Source organism: Polypterus senegalus, chromosome 1 (genome assembly GCF_016835505.1).
Source record: "Polypterus senegalus isolate Bchr_013 chromosome 1, ASM1683550v1, whole genome shotgun sequence".
Classification (NCBI taxonomy): domain Eukaryota; kingdom Metazoa; phylum Chordata; class Cladistia; order Polypteriformes; family Polypteridae; genus Polypterus; species Polypterus senegalus.
In genome coordinates, this window is record NC_053154.1 from 259,368,775 (window position 1) to 259,387,010 (window position 18,236).

At 39.6% G+C, this 18,236-nt stretch overlaps 1 protein-coding gene across 1 annotated transcript in view; it reads right to left on the reverse strand.

Moving 5' to 3' along the window:
• The window catches only part of lrrc20 (leucine rich repeat containing 20), a 65,588-nt gene that overhangs the window by 24,500 nt on the left and 22,852 nt on the right, over window positions 1-18,236 (reverse strand). The gene's annotated exons all lie outside the window — the stretch shown is intronic.

The window sequence follows — 18,236 nt, forward strand, 5'->3', positions numbered from 1 at the left end:
TAGAAAGACTGGTATGGCAGATAAAGGAATGTTACCATGGTGGTGGGAAGTGTATGAGGCATCCTACCTGGAAGACAGGGATCACAGCCTTTCATTCAGACTTACTGAGGGGCAGCATGTGTATTGATTTCTTTGGTTTATTTTATATTTTGAGTTTGCTCCCTTTCTTATGATAGATAGATAGATAGATAGATAGATAGATAGATAGATAGATAGATAGATAGATAGATAGATAGATAGATAGATAGATAGATAGATAGATAGATAGATAGATAGATAGATAGATAGACTTTATTAATCCCAAGGGGAAATTCACATACTCCAGCAGCAGCATACTGATAAAAAAACAATGTTACATTAAAGAGTGATAAAAATGCAGGAAAAACAGACAATAACTTTGTATAATGTTAACGTTTACTCCCTCGGGTGGAATTGAAGAGTCGCACAGTGTGGGGGAGGAACGATCTCCTCAGTCTGTCAGTGGACTGAGTTGATAACTACTCCATTGTTGTACTTCTTTTGTATTATTTAGGTTTGAAGATATCTCAACAGTTTCTCCTAGCATCCAAAATATATTTTTCTCTGGAGAAATATACATTTATTCTACTGGTGAAAGGCTTTGGCCTCCTGTGACCTCAGAAGATCAAACAATGAACAACTAATCAATCAATCAATCAACATTTATTTATATAGCACATATTCATACAAAAAAATGTAGCTCAAAGTGCTTTACAAAATGAATAAAGAAATAGAAGACACAATAAAAGATAAACATAAGTCAACATTAATTAACATAGAATAAGTAATGTGAAATTAACAAGCATGATGACTATTTTTAAAAAGTTAATTTAAAATGTATAGATATAGATATCTTTTGATAAGAGATTAAAATGTAATTTTAGAGTTTTCAACTTAAATTATTCAATTATGAAATCAAATCATGAAAAACCATAGTTAGCCCTAACATGACACAAGAGCGCTGATTTTGACTCCAAGCCCAATTAGCACGTGGAATTTGCATGTTCTACCCTCAAACCTAAAATCTTATAAGGTTTAATGGTGCCAAACTGAGTGACTAAAGGCATCATTTATTAGAACTTGCTTGAGTAGATGTTAAATATTGTATGAATTTTTATTGGTAGGCTATTGTGTCAGTGTTTGTGTTCTTTGATTGTACAACCTTTTTACTTAATATTATTGCATTAATTAATAGGACATTTTATGTAAATGATCTTATTACTGATAAGAAAAGATACTTTTTAAGTCTATATGAAATACTGCTCTATGGTTACAGAGCTACAGTATTTATTGAAGAAACACCACCAAACTTTAACTACAGTCAGTCCATGAACAGAAGAAAGAAGGTGGCTTACAAAATTATTTTCTAGCCTTAGCAATTTTACATCTGTTGAGCATTTGTTGCTGTTGCTATTAAAGAAGTACTACATATGCATTTCTATTAATTGACTGCCAAAATATAATGCCTCATTTTATTAATGAATTTTTGAATTTATCATCTTTATTTATCACTAGTTATAATTTCTTAATAGTAGGTGATTTCATCTTTCATGTACATAAACAATGTGATCTAAAAGCTACAAAATTTATGGATCCTTTAAATCAAGAGTTCCCAAAGTGGTCAATATCGACCCCCTGGGGTCGATTTGAACTTTCTAGGGGTTGACAGTTTCAATTAAAAAATTTGGGGGTCGACGACAGCAAAAATAGACCCCCTTACTACTGCTATTTGTTTGTTACTTCAAAATACCTATGATTCCATTAGGTACCTAATTAAGAGGTAAAATAATTAAAAAAAAACACTTTTTTGATAAAAACACATTACATACCAAACTTGCGAACGAAAACGTAAAATGTGTCATTAAAACAGTCACATGTAAGAATGCATGAAAATATATGTAGCACAAACATGTCTGTGCATTGTCATATCGAGCGTATCAAAGCAAGTGTGGACATGAAAAACCGTGTCTGCACTTGCACGCGGTGGGACGAGACGACGGATATTCGATATTAGCAGAAATATCAGTCTTGTACGGTCATGCTTTCATAAAACACTATAAATTGGTTCGTTTGATGTGACATGTACTTATTTGTGATTTGAACTTAGATTATAATTATTTATTAAGGAGCAGTACTACGAAAAAGAAAATCAGAGGACACAGTTTATTTATTTGAGCTTGAACAAAAATATTCTGTTTCAAGTAAGTACAGGTAGTCCCCAGGTTACGGACATCCAACATATGACATATAAATGAGGCCGCAGCTGTGACGCATGCGCCTCAGTAACTGCTGCTCCGTCACCTTCGGCCTGGGGACGCTGCAAGCGGTGGCTGGATGGAGGCTGGAGGGGGGTGATTTCGCTGCTCGCGCAGTGTAGCATCCCTCGGGCAGCAAGAGGTTTCACTGCCCACCCACCACACATAGCTGCCCATTCATTCTCGGTGGGCAGCTGGTAATGCTGCAAATGGTGACCTGGTTGTGGCTAAACAGAGGCCATTGAGGGTGAATAGGGCGACGGGGGGTAGCATTGTAGTGTGCCTCGGATGGATGCGTGTTCAATGAGGGCAGTGGTGCGTTGGACACTGCAGGCAGCATACTGTAGTGGAGGTGACTTTGAGGTGGGCGTCATGTCTAGATGGCTGAGTGGTCTAAGGTGCCAGACTCAAGGACTTCAGGTCTTTGCTCATTGCCCAGAGGGGACTGGGCAGTCTAATGGTCTAGAATCCCTACAGATTTTATTTTTTTCTCCAGTCGTCTGGAGTTTTTTTTTGTTTTCCCTTTCTACCCTGGCCATCGGACTTTACTCTTATTCTATGTTAATTAATGTTGACTTATTTTATTTTTCTTACCGTGTCTTTTATTTTTCTATTCTTTATTATGTAAAGCACTTTGAGCTACTTTTTGTATGAAAATGTGCTATATAAATAAATGTTGTTGTTGTTGTTGTGGCTGGTGATGAACGGCCCCTTGCTGCCCCCATTCATTCTTAACAGCAAGCCTGCTTGTACTGGTACGCACATAGCAGGAAGTTGTCTCTTGTCAGTAGAGGGTGGTCCAGATCTAATTATGCAGATCCAGATCGTCTGGATGACTTTGATTTATGCAAGGACGATTCAAGTTCGGCGCAAAGACGATTCTTCATGTTGTCAGTTCACACACTTCTCGATGGTCCGGGATTTTTCAGGTGATTTTCTATGTAATAAACTGAGTAAGTTATAGCATAATGAAAATTGCATAATTAGATCTGGACCACCCTATACATCAGACATGTTGACGACTGGTGCCTTCCTACTGTGAAAGCATGTACTGTGCTGTACAGAAGAGTTCATCTTAACCTTTTGTCTTCACCCTTCAAGAATGTCTCTGAAACCCAAATCTGATGCAAGTGCTGGTGATATAGTAAAGAACAGAAAAACCATCACCATTGAAAATAAAGTAGAAATAATAAAAAGGTCAGAGAGAGGTGGGTCAACAATAGCATTTATTAAAATAATGTACCTGTTCCGACTTACATACAAATTCAACTTAAGTGCAAACCTACAATCCCTATCTCGTAAGTAACCCAGGGACTGCCTATACATACTTTATTGTTTTGTTTTGTTTTTTTATCACGGGGCTGTCGAAATTGTTTGTTAATACAAGTTTTTATTTCTTCAGATAAGAATATGACTGAACCTAAAAAGAAATGCAGACAGTACAGCTTGGACTATTTGTACTTATTTTGAATTTGCATATTTATTTCAGTCCTGTGGTGGGTTGGCACCCTGCCCGGGATTGGTTCCTGCCTTGTGCCCTGTGTTGGCTGGGATTGGCTCCAGCAGACCCCCGTGACCCTGTGTTCGGATTCTGCAGGTTGGAAAATGGTTGGATGGATGGATATTTATTTCATAAATGTCAAAAATGTAAAAAAAAAAAAACTCTGCTCGTATTTTTTGCTTTCATTTTCGTTAGTGCAGGTTTCGATATTAAATCGAGATAATGCCATATTCCGTAGTCCTTTTATCTTTTCCAGTCATTATTTAAAAGTGATTAAAATGAAAAGTTTGATATCTAGTGAAATATTTAATATAGAGTACTGTACAAATTTATTAATTTGAGTAAGCAAAGTAAATGACTAGGGGGTTGATGGTTTTAAAAGATTTTGGGAAAGGGGTCTGCGACCGAAAAAAGTTTGGGAACTCTTGCTTTAAATGCTTCAGCACGCATTGAATTAAGGCATCTAATATGGGTTTAGAATTGAAGTGACTCAGATAATGGATATTGGTATGTCTAATCATTCTTGTATGTTCTCTGATGTAACCATGGCACTTACCAGGACTAAAGAGAAGTACATATTTAAGAGGCTTTTTTGATGCCACAGCTTTTTCTTCCTTTTCTAATATTATAAATAATCCGTTTTATTCTAGTATCCACCCTAATACAGCCAGCAACATAAATACTAAGGTCGACAATTTTAACCCAGAACTGAAGGCAGTGGCCAACATTATAGCCCTTGAAAAACTTCTTAAAAAAAAGATGTAATACCCACAAAGACAAAAGCAGTTTGTAAAGTTAAAAGGAAATGCTGCAAGGCTGAGCATAAATGGAGAAAAACAAGACACAATGAAATGCTAAAGGCTCACATTAACAAATGCAATATTTCAGTTTGATCTTAGAGACAGTCTTATTTCTCCAAAATTATAAACAATGCTGCAAAAAGCCCAAGAATCATATATTCAGCAACTGACCACCTTTTGCACCTGGCTCATTCTGTGGATGGTTTAAACCATCACTGGCCAAATGTGACGCTTTTGCCACATTCTTTCAGGTAAAGTATATATTATAAGACAACATATACCAAAGACCTGAAACACAAATCTACAGTAATTGAACACCAACATAGTAAATACAGTCAATTAAACTCATTTACTAAAACATGCCTAACTAATCTTCATAGAATAATTACTCAGTTCACACCTACCACATGTGTCCTTGATGTAGTCCCTACAGGCTTTTTTAAAGACATGTCTGAGTTTCCAATTGACAGTATATTTGGTATACAGTAGTTAATTTTTATTAGACATGGGCATTTCCTGGATTCTCTAAAATCTACTGTAGTTAAGCTACTACTTAAGAAAAATAATCTTAAAATTTCTGTCTTAAACAATTTTAAACCTCTCTAATCTCTAACCTGGCGGCACGGTGGCGTAATGGGTAGCGCTGCTGCCTCGCACTTAGGAGACCTGGGTTCGCTTCCAGGGTCCTCCCTGCATGGAGTTTGCATGTTCTCCCTGTGTCTGCATGGGTTTCCTCCCACAGTCCAAAGACATGCATGGTGATTCTAAATTGTCCCATATGTGTGTGTGTGTGCCCTGTGGTGGGCTGGCACCCTGCCTGGGGTTTGTTTCCTGCCTTGAGCCCTGTGTTGGCTGGCATTGGCTCCAGCAGAGCCCCATGACCCTGTAGTTAGGATATAGCGGGTTGGACAATAAATAGATGAATGGATAATCTCAAACCTGCCTTTTTAAATAAAAAAATTCTATAAAAAGTTGTTTTTCAACTACTTGAATAAAACCTAATTTCTGGATAGGTGCATTCAGATTTCAGTCCAAATAATAGTTTAGAAAGTGCTTTGGTTAAAGTTTTTAATGTCTAACTTCTTATTGCTGATTCAAATAATATATCAATTCTTGTTCTACTAAACTTGAGTGCATCATTTAATACCATTGATCATAGTAATCCTATTGACCATCTTAGATGGTGGATTGGCATTTCTCGCTGTGCCTTGAGTTGGTTTCACTCTGATGTAACATCCTGTTGTGGCAATTATATGTTAGAGATCCATTATATTATGTATGGCGTGTCACTGGCATCTATTTTGAGTCCCTTATTATTCTTAATCCACATGCTCCCATTAGGCATGAGCATAATCTGAATTACCACAGTGATGCAGACAACACATAATTTATTTATCAATAGCACCAGATGAACCTGAGGCTCTAAATCCTCTGAAACAGTGTTTTACTAACATCTTCAAATGCATTAGTATTACTTTCCTTAAACTTAACATGGCAAAAATAGAAATTTTAATTATAGGTAGAGCAGACAAAAAGTGAGGACCTTATAAATAAATTAGGCCATTTGGTTTTACAAATAAGGCTATAAGTAAAGAATCTACAGTAAGTATCGTTTTACGTTCACAGCTAAACTTAAAATCACACATTAAGCATATTACTAACATTGCGTTCTTTCATTTAAGAGACATCACACAAGTTAGATCTTTTATTTAATTTTGCTAAAAAGTTAATATATTATTCTGTCTAGTTTACTGCAATGCATTCCTATCAGGATCATCTAAAAGAAAAATACTACTTGAGAATTTTAACTAAAAAGAGAAAAACTGAGTGTATCTCACAAATCATAATTATATGGCTGCCTGTGTCCTTTATGCCCGATTTTAAAATGCATTTAACTGTTTATAAGTCTCTAAACCAGTGTTTCCCAACCTCGGTCCTGTGGACCCCTTGTGGCTGCAGGTTTTTGTTCCAACAAGCTTCTGTTTTTAATTGGACTCCTGGGCTAATTAAGTGATGTGTTATTTCCCAAGTTTTGTGTTTTGGGAACAATATAGAAATTAGAAAACTATATATATATATATATATATATATATATATATATATACTGCTCACAAAAATTAAAGGAACACTTTTTTATTGGGCCTGGCATGAAATCAATTAAACCTGTCTGATAATTTTCTGGTTGGTTAAGCAGCTGAGGTCATTGTTAATCACTTTCAGCTGTATTGGTGTTCATGGACTTAACGACAGGTGCACTAAAGTGGCAACAATTAGAAAACCCTCAAAACAGGACTGGTTTTACATGTGGAGGTCATTTCAAGTTTCTCCCTCTTGATCTTTTTGGCTGGTTTTCCACTCGTGCTAGTTTTGGCTTGAGTAATTATCTCTACTGGCAGTATGAGGCGATTCCTTAACCCTACAGAAGTTGCACAGGTTGTCCAACTTCTCCAGGATGGCACATCCACGTGCTGCAGCAAGAAGGTTTAATGTGTCTCCCAGCACAATCTCCAGAACATGGAGGAGATTTCAGGAGACTGGCTGTTATTCTCGGAGAGCTGGACAGGGCCGTAGAAGGTCCTCAACCCATCAGCAGGACCGATACCTGCTCCTTTGTGCAAGGCGGAACAGGCTGAGCACTGCTCGTGCCCTACAGAATGACCTCCAGAGGGCCACTGGTGTGAATGTCTCTACCCAAACAATCAGGAACAGACTTCATGAAGATGGCCTGAGGGCCCGGCGTCCTGTAGTGGGCCCTGTGCTCACTGCCCAGCACCATGGAGCTCGACTGGCATTTGCTCAAGAACACCAGAATTGGCAAGTCCGCCACTGGCCCTGTACTTTTACAGGCGAGAGCAGGTTCACCCTGAGCAGCTGTGATAGGCGTGAAAGAGTCTGGAGAAGACAAGGAGAGCGATATGCTGCCTGCAGCGCGTTCAACATGACAGGTTTGGTGGTGGGTCAGTGATGGTCTGGGGAGGCATATCCATGGAGGGACACAGACATCTACTGCGTAGGAAATGGTGCTCTGACTGCCATAAGGTATCGAGATGAAATCCTTGAACCCATTGTCAGACCCTACGCTGGTGCAGTAGGTCCTGGTTTCCTCCTAATGCACGACAATGCCCGGCCTCATGTGGCAAGAGTATGCAGGCAGTACCTGGAGGATGAAGGAATTGAAACAATTGAATGGCCTTCACGATCCCCTGACTTAAACCCAATAGAACATCTGTGGGACATTATGTTTCGGTCCATTAGGTGCCGCCAGGTTCCTCCTCAGACTGTACAACAGCTCAGGGATGCCCTCATACAGATCTGGGAGGAAATGCCACAAGACACCATCCGTCGTCTCATTAGGAGCATGCCCGACGTTGTCAAGCATGCATACAAGCTCGTGGGGGCCACACAAGATACTGAAAAGCATTTTGAGTAGCAGAAATTAAGTTTTTGAAAAAATGGACTAGCCTGCCACATCTTCATTTCACTCTGATTTTAGGGTGTCTACACAATTGAGCCCTCTGTAGGCAGAAAACTTTTATTTCCATTAAAAGACTTGGCATCCTTTTGTTCCTAAGACATTGCCCTGTCGTTATTTGTATAGATATCCAACTTCATATTGAGGTCTGATGTATCTAATGTGTTTCTTTAAGGTGTTCCTTTAATTTTTGTGAGCAGTGTGTATATATATATATATACAGTACATACACACACACACACACAGAGTGCATACGGAAAGTATTCACAGCGCATCACTTTTTCCACATTTTGTTATGTTATAGCCTTATTCAAAAATTCATTTTATTCCTCAGAATTCTACACACAACACCCCATAATGACAACATGAAAAACGTTTACTTGAGATTTTTGCAAATTTATTAAAAATAAAAAAATTAAGAAAGCACATGTACATACAGTGGAATGCAAAAGTTTGGGCAATCTTGTTAATAGTCATTATTTTCCTGTATAAATCGTTGGTTGTTATGATAAAAAATGTCAGTTAAATATATCATATAGGAGACACACACAGTGATATTTGAGAAGTGAAATGAAGTTTATTGGATTTACAGAAAGTGTGCAATAATTGTTCAAACAAAATCAGGCAGGTGCATAAATTTGGGCAACACAAAAAAGAAATGAAATCAATATTTAGTAGATCCGCCTTTTGCAGAAATTACAGCCTCTAAATGCTTCCTGTAGGTTCCAATGAGAGTCTGGATTGTGGTTGAAGGTATTTTGGACCATTCCTCTTTACAAAACATCTCTAGTTCATTCAGGTTTGATGGCTTCCGAGCATGGACAGCTCTCTTTAACTCACACCACAGATTTTCAATTATATTCAGGTCTGGGGACTGAGATGGCCATTCCAGAACGTTGTACTTGTTCCTCTGCATGAATGCCTTAGTGGATTTTGAGCAGTGTTTGGGTCGTTGTCTTGTTGAAAGATCCAGCCCGCACAGCTTCAGCTTTGTCACTGATTCCTGGACATTGGTTTCCAGAATCTGCTGATACTGAGTGGAATCCATGCGTCCCTCAACTTTGACAAGATTCCCAGTCCTGCACTGGCCACACAGCCCCACAGCATGATGGAACCACCACCATATTTTACTGTAGGTAGCAGGTGTTTTTCTTGGAATGCTGTGTTCTTTTTCCTCCATGCATAACGCTCCTTGTTATGCCCAAATAACTCAATTTTAGTTTCATCAGTCCACAGCACCTTATTCCAAAATGAAGCTGGCTTGTCCAAATGTGCTTGAGCATACCTCAAGCGGCTCTGTTTGTGCTGTGGGCGGAGAAAAGGCTTCCTCTGCATCACTCTCGCATACAGCATCTCCTTGTGTAAAGTCGCGAATGGTTGAGCGATGCACAGTGACTCCATCTGCTGCAAGATGATGTTGTAGGTCTTTGGTGCTGGTCTGTGGGTTGACTCTGACTGTTCTCACCATTCGTCGCTTCTGTCTATCCGAAATCTTTCTTGGTCTGCCACTTCGAGCCTTAACTTGAACTGAGCCTGTGGTCTTCCATTTCCTCAATATGTTCCTAACAGCTTAAATCTCTGCGACAGCTTTCTGTATCCTTCCCCTAAACCATGATGGTGAACAATCTTTGTCTTCAGGTCATTTGAGAGTTGTTTTGTGACCCCCATGTTGCTACTCTTCAGAGAAAATTAAAGGAGGAGGGAAACTTACAATTGACCCCCTCAAATACTCTTTCTCATTATAGGATTCACCTGTGTATGTAGGTCAGGGGTCACTGAGCTTACCAAGCCAATTTGAGTTCCAATAATTAGTTCTAAAAGTTTTGGAATCAATAAAATGACAACGGTGCCCAAATTTATGCACCTGCCTGATTTTGTTTGAACAATTATTGCACACTTTCTGTAAATCCAATAAACTTCACTTCACTTCTCAAATATCACTGTGTGTGTCTCCTATATGATATATTTAACTGACATTTTTTATCGTAACAACCAACGATTTATACAGAAAAATAATGACTATTAACAAGGTTGCCCAAACTTTTGCATCCCACTGTAAGTATTCACAGCCTTTGCCATGAAGCTTAAAATTGAGCTCAGGTGCATCCTGTTTCCCCTGATCATCCTTGAGATGTTTCTGCAGCTTAATTGGAGTCCACCTGTGGTAAATTCAGTTGATTGGACATGATTTGGAAAGGCACACATCTGTCTATATAAGGTCCCACAGTTGACAGCTCATGTCAGAGCACAAACCAAGCATTAAATCAAAGGAATTGTCTGTAGACCTCTGAGACGGGATTGTCTCGAGGCACAAATCTGGGGAACCTGATGGTCACTCTGTCCGAGCTCCAGAGGTCCTCTGTGGGGAAAGGAGAACCTTCCAGAAGGACAACCATCTCTGCAGCAATACACCAATCAGGCCTGTATGGTAGAGTGGCCAGATGGAAGCCACTCCTTAGTAAAAGGCACATGGCAGCCCGCATGGAGTTTACCAAAAGGCACTTGAAAGACTCTCAGACCATGAAAAACAAAATTCTCTGGTCTGATGAGACAAAGATTGAACTCTTTGGTGTGAATGCCAGGCGCCACGTTTGGAGGAAACCAGGCACCACTCATCACCAGGCCAATACCATCCCTACAGTGAAGCATGGTGGTGGCAGCATCATGCTGTGGGGATGTTTTTCAGCGACAGGAACTAGGAGACTAGTCAGGATAAAGGGAAAGATGACTGCAGCAATGTACATCCTGGATGAAAACCTGCTCCAGAGCGTTCCTGACCTCAGGCTGGGGCGACGGTTGATCTTTCAGCAGGACAACAACCCTAAGCACACAGCCAAGATATCAAAGGAGTGGCTTCAGGACAACTCTGTGAATGTCCTTGAGTGGCCCAGCCAGAGCCAAGACTTGAATCCAATTGAAAATCTCTGGAGAGATCTTAAAATGGCTGTGCACCGACGCTTCCCATCCAACCTGATGGAGCTTGAGAGGTGCTGCAAAGAGGAATGGGTGAAACTGGCCAAGGATAGTTGTGGCAAGCTTGTTGCATCATATTCAAAAAGACTTGAGGCTGTAATTGCTGCCAAAGGTACACTGACAAAGTATTGAGCAAAGGCTGTGAATACTTATCTACATGTGATTTCTCAGTTCTTTTATTTTTAATACATTTGCAAAAACCTCAAGTAAACTTTTTTCATCTTGTCATTATAGGGTGTTGTGTGTAGAATTCTGAGGAAAAAAATGAATTTAATCCATTTTGGAATAAGGCTGTAACATAACAAAATGTGGAAAAAGTGATGCGCTGTGAATACTTTCCGGATGCACTGTATATATCTTGTCACACACGTGCGTATGGGAGTCAGCTAAAGGGCTTGAGTGAAGGTAGTTCTGAGGCATGCCGGGATGTGGCAGTGTGCACTGACTCTTTTTCTCCCTTTTCTGTAGACCATTCCCGAGAGAATCCACCTGGCTCTCTTGACGTCACTTCAGGGACCGAGCCAATGGAAGTAGACCTTACCGGCTCCGGCCCCTGTGATGTCACGTCCGGGCTCGATCCAATTAATGAAGAACGTGGGCCCGATCCTTATAACCTCACTTCCTGTCTTCCCCTTTAAAAGCCTGCCCTTTTTCCTTTTTCCCTCAGTCTTGTTCTGGACTCAGTTGTATGCACTTCAGTGTGGATTATTTGATAAAAACGACTTTTGCAGCCGGGATACCATATTATACGGGTGGCTGCCCCAAACCTTTATCTGTTTATGTCTCGTTATTGTGACATATATATATATACTAGCCAAATACCCGCGCTTCGCAGCGGAGAAGTAGTGTGTTAAAGAAGTTATGAAAAAGAAAAGGAAACATTTTAAAAATAACGTAACATGATTAACAATGTAATTGTTTTGTCATTGTCATGTTGTCATGTGTTGCTGGCATATATATATATGTGTATATACACACACACACACACACACACACACATATACATACATATATATATATTGTGGCAGTAGGGGGCAGTAGTGCACCCTTGAACCCTCAGGTACGACTCCTGACTCCAGGTAATAGTCCACGACCTTTTTATTATTTTTCGCAGTGCACCAAGCACCTCCCACACTCCTCACAAATCTCTTTCCACTAATAATAAACACACAATAACCTCTCCTCCTCACCCAGACACTTTGCTCCTCTCCCACCCAGCACAGCTCAGTGTCTGGACTGAGGCAGCGTCGTTTTATAGCCCCTGACCCGGAGGTGTTCCTGTCCCAGCAGTCCACAGTTCCTTATTCCTTCCGGGTCAGGGCAATCAGTCTATTACTTCAGCCCGGGAGCACGCCATACCTTCCTGTCACGTGACCGTGACGTACTCCCGGGTCATAAGGCACAACAGAGCCCATAAGTCCCCTACAGCGACTCCTGGTGGCCCAAGGTATCCAGCAGGGCTGTGTATAAACACCACAGAGTCCATAAGGCCCTGCTGGACCTCGGGCATGATCCCGCTGTCGGGAGAGCTCCTCCTGTCGGCCTGGGGGTGCGGACCGGCCGCGGAAGCCGGCAGTCTTCCATACATATATATATATATATATACACACATTTACATACACTTATATATCTATCTCTATATATATCTATCTATATATATATCTATCTCTATATATATATATATATATATATATATATATATATATCTTCTGTGCCAGAATCCATTGAGGAAGAAAAATTAAAAACATTATTTGTACAAAATCTTAATTTATCTATACATTCCTAAATAATTAAATGGGCAGGCTATTTCGTATCAGTGCAATACGCTGCTTGTTAAAACTGATGACTCCTAATCTTACATACACTTAGTGCTGCGTGGGTATTATGAACTATCGTATTTGTTCAAGTTCTATTTAAATTTTAAATATAAGTAATTTTTATTTGGTCGACAGAAATATGTTTAGTAGGAATGAAAGTTAAATATAATCATCATTGCATAAATTTTTCTTCACCATAGAAATTTAAAGACTAAATCCAACTGCCTGATGGGCTCATCAGGCAGTACACACTCACTGCACCCACTCTTGCGAATCGAACCTCAGACATCAGCGCTAAATATATATATATATATATATATATATATATATATTGTGGTCCCCAGCCGGGAGGACCAGAGGAGGGCTTGTGCATCCTCCAGACCGCGAGGGGGCGTCCGTCCTGGTTATGTTGGGGGCCACGGGTAGAGGGCTTGGAAGCCCAACCCTGTAGGGGCCCGTGGCCACCGCCAGGCGGCGCCCAGGTGCCTGAGGAACCCTGGAGCCCAGCACTTCCGCCACACCAGGAAGTGCTGGGGGGAAGACAACAGGGGACACCCGGACGGCTTCCGGGTGCGCAGCCGGCACTTCCGCCACACTGGGGTGTGGCTAGGACTGATTGCCAGGAAGCAGCTGGAGCCCATCCGGGTTCCTATAAAAGGGGCCGCCTCCAGGTAAGGACTGGAGGCGGCCAGGAGAAAGAAAGGCACAGGACTGTGTGGCCTGGACATTGGGGGAATCGGTGCTGGAGGCACTGGGGTTGTGAGTGCACGTTACATTGTAAATATTATTGTAAATAAACGGTGTGTGGTGAAAATATGATGTCCGTCTGCCTGTGTCCGGGCCAGAGTCCACAATATATATATATATATATATATATATATATATATATATATATATTACTTTTGAGAATGCAACGTATAGTTTTGTCCAGGAGGAAAGCAATGTTGCCTCAAATCAATGGCAACCTTTTGTAGGGTGTGTCCCTGAGGCTTATTAATTGTCATCGCAAAGCAGAGCCTTACTGGAAATTTGAGGCATTTCAATTGAAATGGGAGATCAGGGGGTATAACGGTGATGCCAGGAATACATTCAGAGTCTGGCGCTCTGCTGTTTTTTTGTGTAGCTGCCTTCACACGGCCTCTTCGCTGCTTTATAAACGAACGCCATATAAAGCCATCACCTTGTCAATTGTGTAATGCGTTTTTTGAACAGGTTTGATGCATGGAAGTGATTACTCGTACTGTGTTCAGTAAGTTCACGTGAGCTACTCTCGTGTGATGTTACGATGTCCACGGCTTAATTTAATGTTAAGTAAGACCCGGCACTTAAAAGTTTATGGCTGCACTCCTGTTGTAATATGACGAAGCTGCGCGAGGTCACTTTTGAGAATGCAAGACTAGTTGTCCAGGAGAAAAGCAATCTTGCCTGAAATCAATGGCATCGTTTTGTAGGGTCTGTCCCTGAGCCTTATTACTTGTCATCGCACAGCAGAGGCTTACTGGAAATTGGAGGCATCTGAATTGAAATGGGAGATCAGAGGGGATAAAGGGGACATGAGGAATACATTGAGTGTGGAGAAACTCTAGACAGGGTGTGTATTAACTTGTGGATTTTTCTGTGAGTATTTGGTGGCAGTGTGACGAAGTTGCTTCGGAAGACAGCGTTAGCCGTGGAGCTCAGCTCAGAGCGAAATGAGGTGAATGGGAGGGGAGTTGATGACGTGACTCCCCACCCCTTAACTGTCAATCCCCCACAAACACAGTCTCTCGGAATTTGTATAAGCACAGCTCTTCACCTGCAATTTTAACTTAGTTACAAAGTGATCAAAACTCTCGTTTATATCCTGCGTCCTCTGATTAAACTTGTATCCCGCATTACCGTGGGCATGACAAACACCAGTGGCAGCCTGTCTATGAACTTAATTTAAACTTTAAGTTTACACCGTGCTTTGTTTCCGAAGTAGCAGCACTCACTCACTGTAAATGTCAGTCGCTCGCTTCTTATTGTTTCGCTGCCTTCTCAATTATATAATGCATGTTTTCTTTAGCGCTTTTTGGAGCACTTCCTGGTTTTCTACGTACTGCGTTGATAGTCATTTCACGTGATTACGTGGGAGGCGTGATGATGGCACACGAAACACCGCCCCCCCACGGCCATCCAGCTCAACTCCATAACAGTAAATGGAGAAAAATAGCTTCCAGTTATGACCATTACGCGTAGAATTTCGAAATGAAACCTGCCCAACTTTTGTAAGTAAGCTGTAAGGAATGAGCCTGCCAAATTTCAGCCTTCTACCTACACGGGAAGTTGGAGAATTAGTGATGAGTCAGTCAGTCAGTGAGTCAGTGAGTGAGGGCTTTGCCTTTTATTAGAATAGGTATATATATATATATATATATATATATATATATATATATATATAAAAATGTAGCAAGCAGTTATATGGGAGTAATGTTTTTTTATCTTTTTAACAATATTTTATTCTACTTTTTTAGGTGTTCTAATTGTTTAATTAATCAATTATTTACTAATTTGTGGGTCTGATGCTAATGTACTTGCAGCCTTTGATTATTCAGTGTTGTTTGCTAGCATGTCTGCTCTGCTCATTTCTAATTGTCATTATTAAGATACAATGAAAGGGAAAAACTGCACAGAGAAAGGGCAAAATATAATGAAATCAAAAAAAAGAGAGTTAAGCAATTAAATCTATAGCAAAAGAAGATAGATTTCTAAATGTCTTATAAATGTAAAAATCATGCTGCTGTGCTTTTCTGAATGTAGAATATAAGAAAAATAATACCAGCTAATTAAATGAGATCAGTGCTATCAGGTGTTCTCACTGATTGGGAATCTGGCTGGAACAAAAACCTGCAGCCACAGTGTGCCCCCAGGACAGAGTTTGGGAAGCGCTGCTCTAAACAATCTAGCACCTTCCTATATTTTGGAATGTTTCTCCTTCCTACATTCATAATCAATCATACAATCGTAATCTTAGATACTCTACCAATGGGTTGCTCAGCATTCTGAGAGTGACGTGTAAAAGAGCTAGCAGCAGCCTCTTTCTGAGCACCAAAATCTGGAATGCTTTACCGTTAGACATACACCACACCAGTACATCTGAACACTTCAAAAAACTCTTTAATCTATTTTCTCTTAATCACTTAACAAATTATCAGCATCACTAACATTCCTTTATATTGAGGAGAAGAGGAATTGGTTCTTTTTATAAAATGTCATTCTATGCTGTTTTATAGGCAGGTCACTAATCAGTACTTTTGCTTATTTTCTTTTTTGCCCCCGGTCTAAGTATGGTGCAGCCACTTGAGATGAGTGTCCTGTTAATGATGATACATTAATGGACTGTGCAATGCCCAGAGGGGGCTGGGCAGTCTTTCAGGTTTATTTTCTCCAACATTCCACCAACTCGGGTTTTTATTATTATTATTTTTTATTTATTTATTTTTTAATCATCTGATCTTCCTTTTGTTATTAATTAGGACATTATGATTCCCTACTGTTATAAATAAATGTTCTTTTGCAATTATTATTGTAACGAACTCCAAACTACTTTTCGGGAATGAAAATATGCTACTATATATGAATAAATGTTGTTATTTCTATTACTGAATTTTTTTTTAAAAAGTTCTTCTTCTGGTTCTGTTAATGCCCTAAGCATGGACTTTTGTCTCAATAAAACATTTCTAATAGACAAGCTGGAAAAGTTAACATTGTTGACCTACAATCTTAAAAAGAAATCTAGTAGTTCTAGCTTACTTTGTCTGAGTGAAAAATATGGGATACTAGAAAACAAGTACTAATATTTAAAAAAAAAGTTTAAATACGTATCTAGACAAGGTAGTCTGTATTTCTTTTCTAAACACTCTAATTATTGCTTCTCAAAACACCTACTGCATATACTTATGTGATCACCCACCCCACACTTCCCATTCCAGGCTCTCCTTTCAGTGAGCCATTTGTCCCTGTGCCCAACAGCTGTACTTTTTTTTATCTCCCTGTAGATTTAAATGACAGGCACTACCAGCCAAAAGAGCAAAAGTTCGACAAACATTATTCATCACAGAGTTACAGAGACAAATGGTACGCTTGTTGAATACCAAATGAATAAAATCCCCCACACTGTCATATCATTATCTATGAATTTTAAATAAGAAAAGAACTGCTTGCCAATGGCATAACATACTATGAAAGGCAATTTCCATCTTACAGTTAGAGTTAAGGTTTGAAAAACTGTTCTATGCAGACTTAAAAATGTGAATCAATTCTTGGAAAGGAAATGGATTTGCCTTCAATTAGTTTCTTGAATGTATACAAAAATAATGTTTACTTAAAAAAACTGTTGTTTACAAATAGCTGAAAATTTCAGATGTTTGCCACAGCATTAAGTACAAATATTAATGTGGTCAAGCTAGCTCTTCTTTTTCTACAATAACACTCAACAATAACTTCTTTTAGTGGTCCCTAATGTTTATTAACCATGCTCCCGATGTTGTGGATTTCCAGTGCAAATGCTTGGCTGCCCATTTTTTAAAAGAAACAAAATGTTCTTGTCTGCCTAACACACAAGAGAACATGCCCATTAGCACCTTGCAGGGTGTTTGGTATCTTGCATGGCTTCTATAGCAACTGTCACCTTTATGCCTCTCCTCTTAATCCTTCTAGTTCAACACTATGGCTTTCTTATATTTGCATCCCTGTTCAGTGTACATCCATGGTACCACAGCTGGCAAGGTCTTCTGTCCCATAGTGCCCCATGTTTTCCACCACTACCATATACAAAATCTTTCCTTTGTCCAAAGTGTTTCGCTCTCTCTCTTGCTTGCATGAAGGACATCCCATTGCAGCACATAATCTTAGTGGTGCCTTCAGTCGGGCAATCACTTGCCTCTTGCACCATTTTGCAATAGTTTAAGTAAAGTAGGGGTTTCAGAATATTCAGTAGTACACCATATTGGTTATGTGTAATGTACCAAAACTTCTAATGTTGTCTATATTGTTAAACAAAATACCCATCTTTTAAAAGTGTTACCAAAAATATTATAGCTCAGTGTACACATTCATAGACAGCATGCATCTTTTTATAAGTAATATCATTCCACACTAAATCTTGATATGACAGGTCTCTTCTCTATATTCATCCTTTTGCACTTAAACTCTATCGGGATATGTGATGCATATGAAAATGTATTGTTTTTTCGAATTCTTTTCTTAAAAACTATGAACATACCCAGTATCAAATTATTCACAGACTCAACATCACTTCCCTTTAATGCTGCCTCATAGTCTTTTTCTGTTGCTTCTTCTGTTCTTTCTCTACTCTGAAAGTTTCAGACCTTTTAGATGGATAGATAGATAGATAGATACTTTATTAATCCCAAGGGG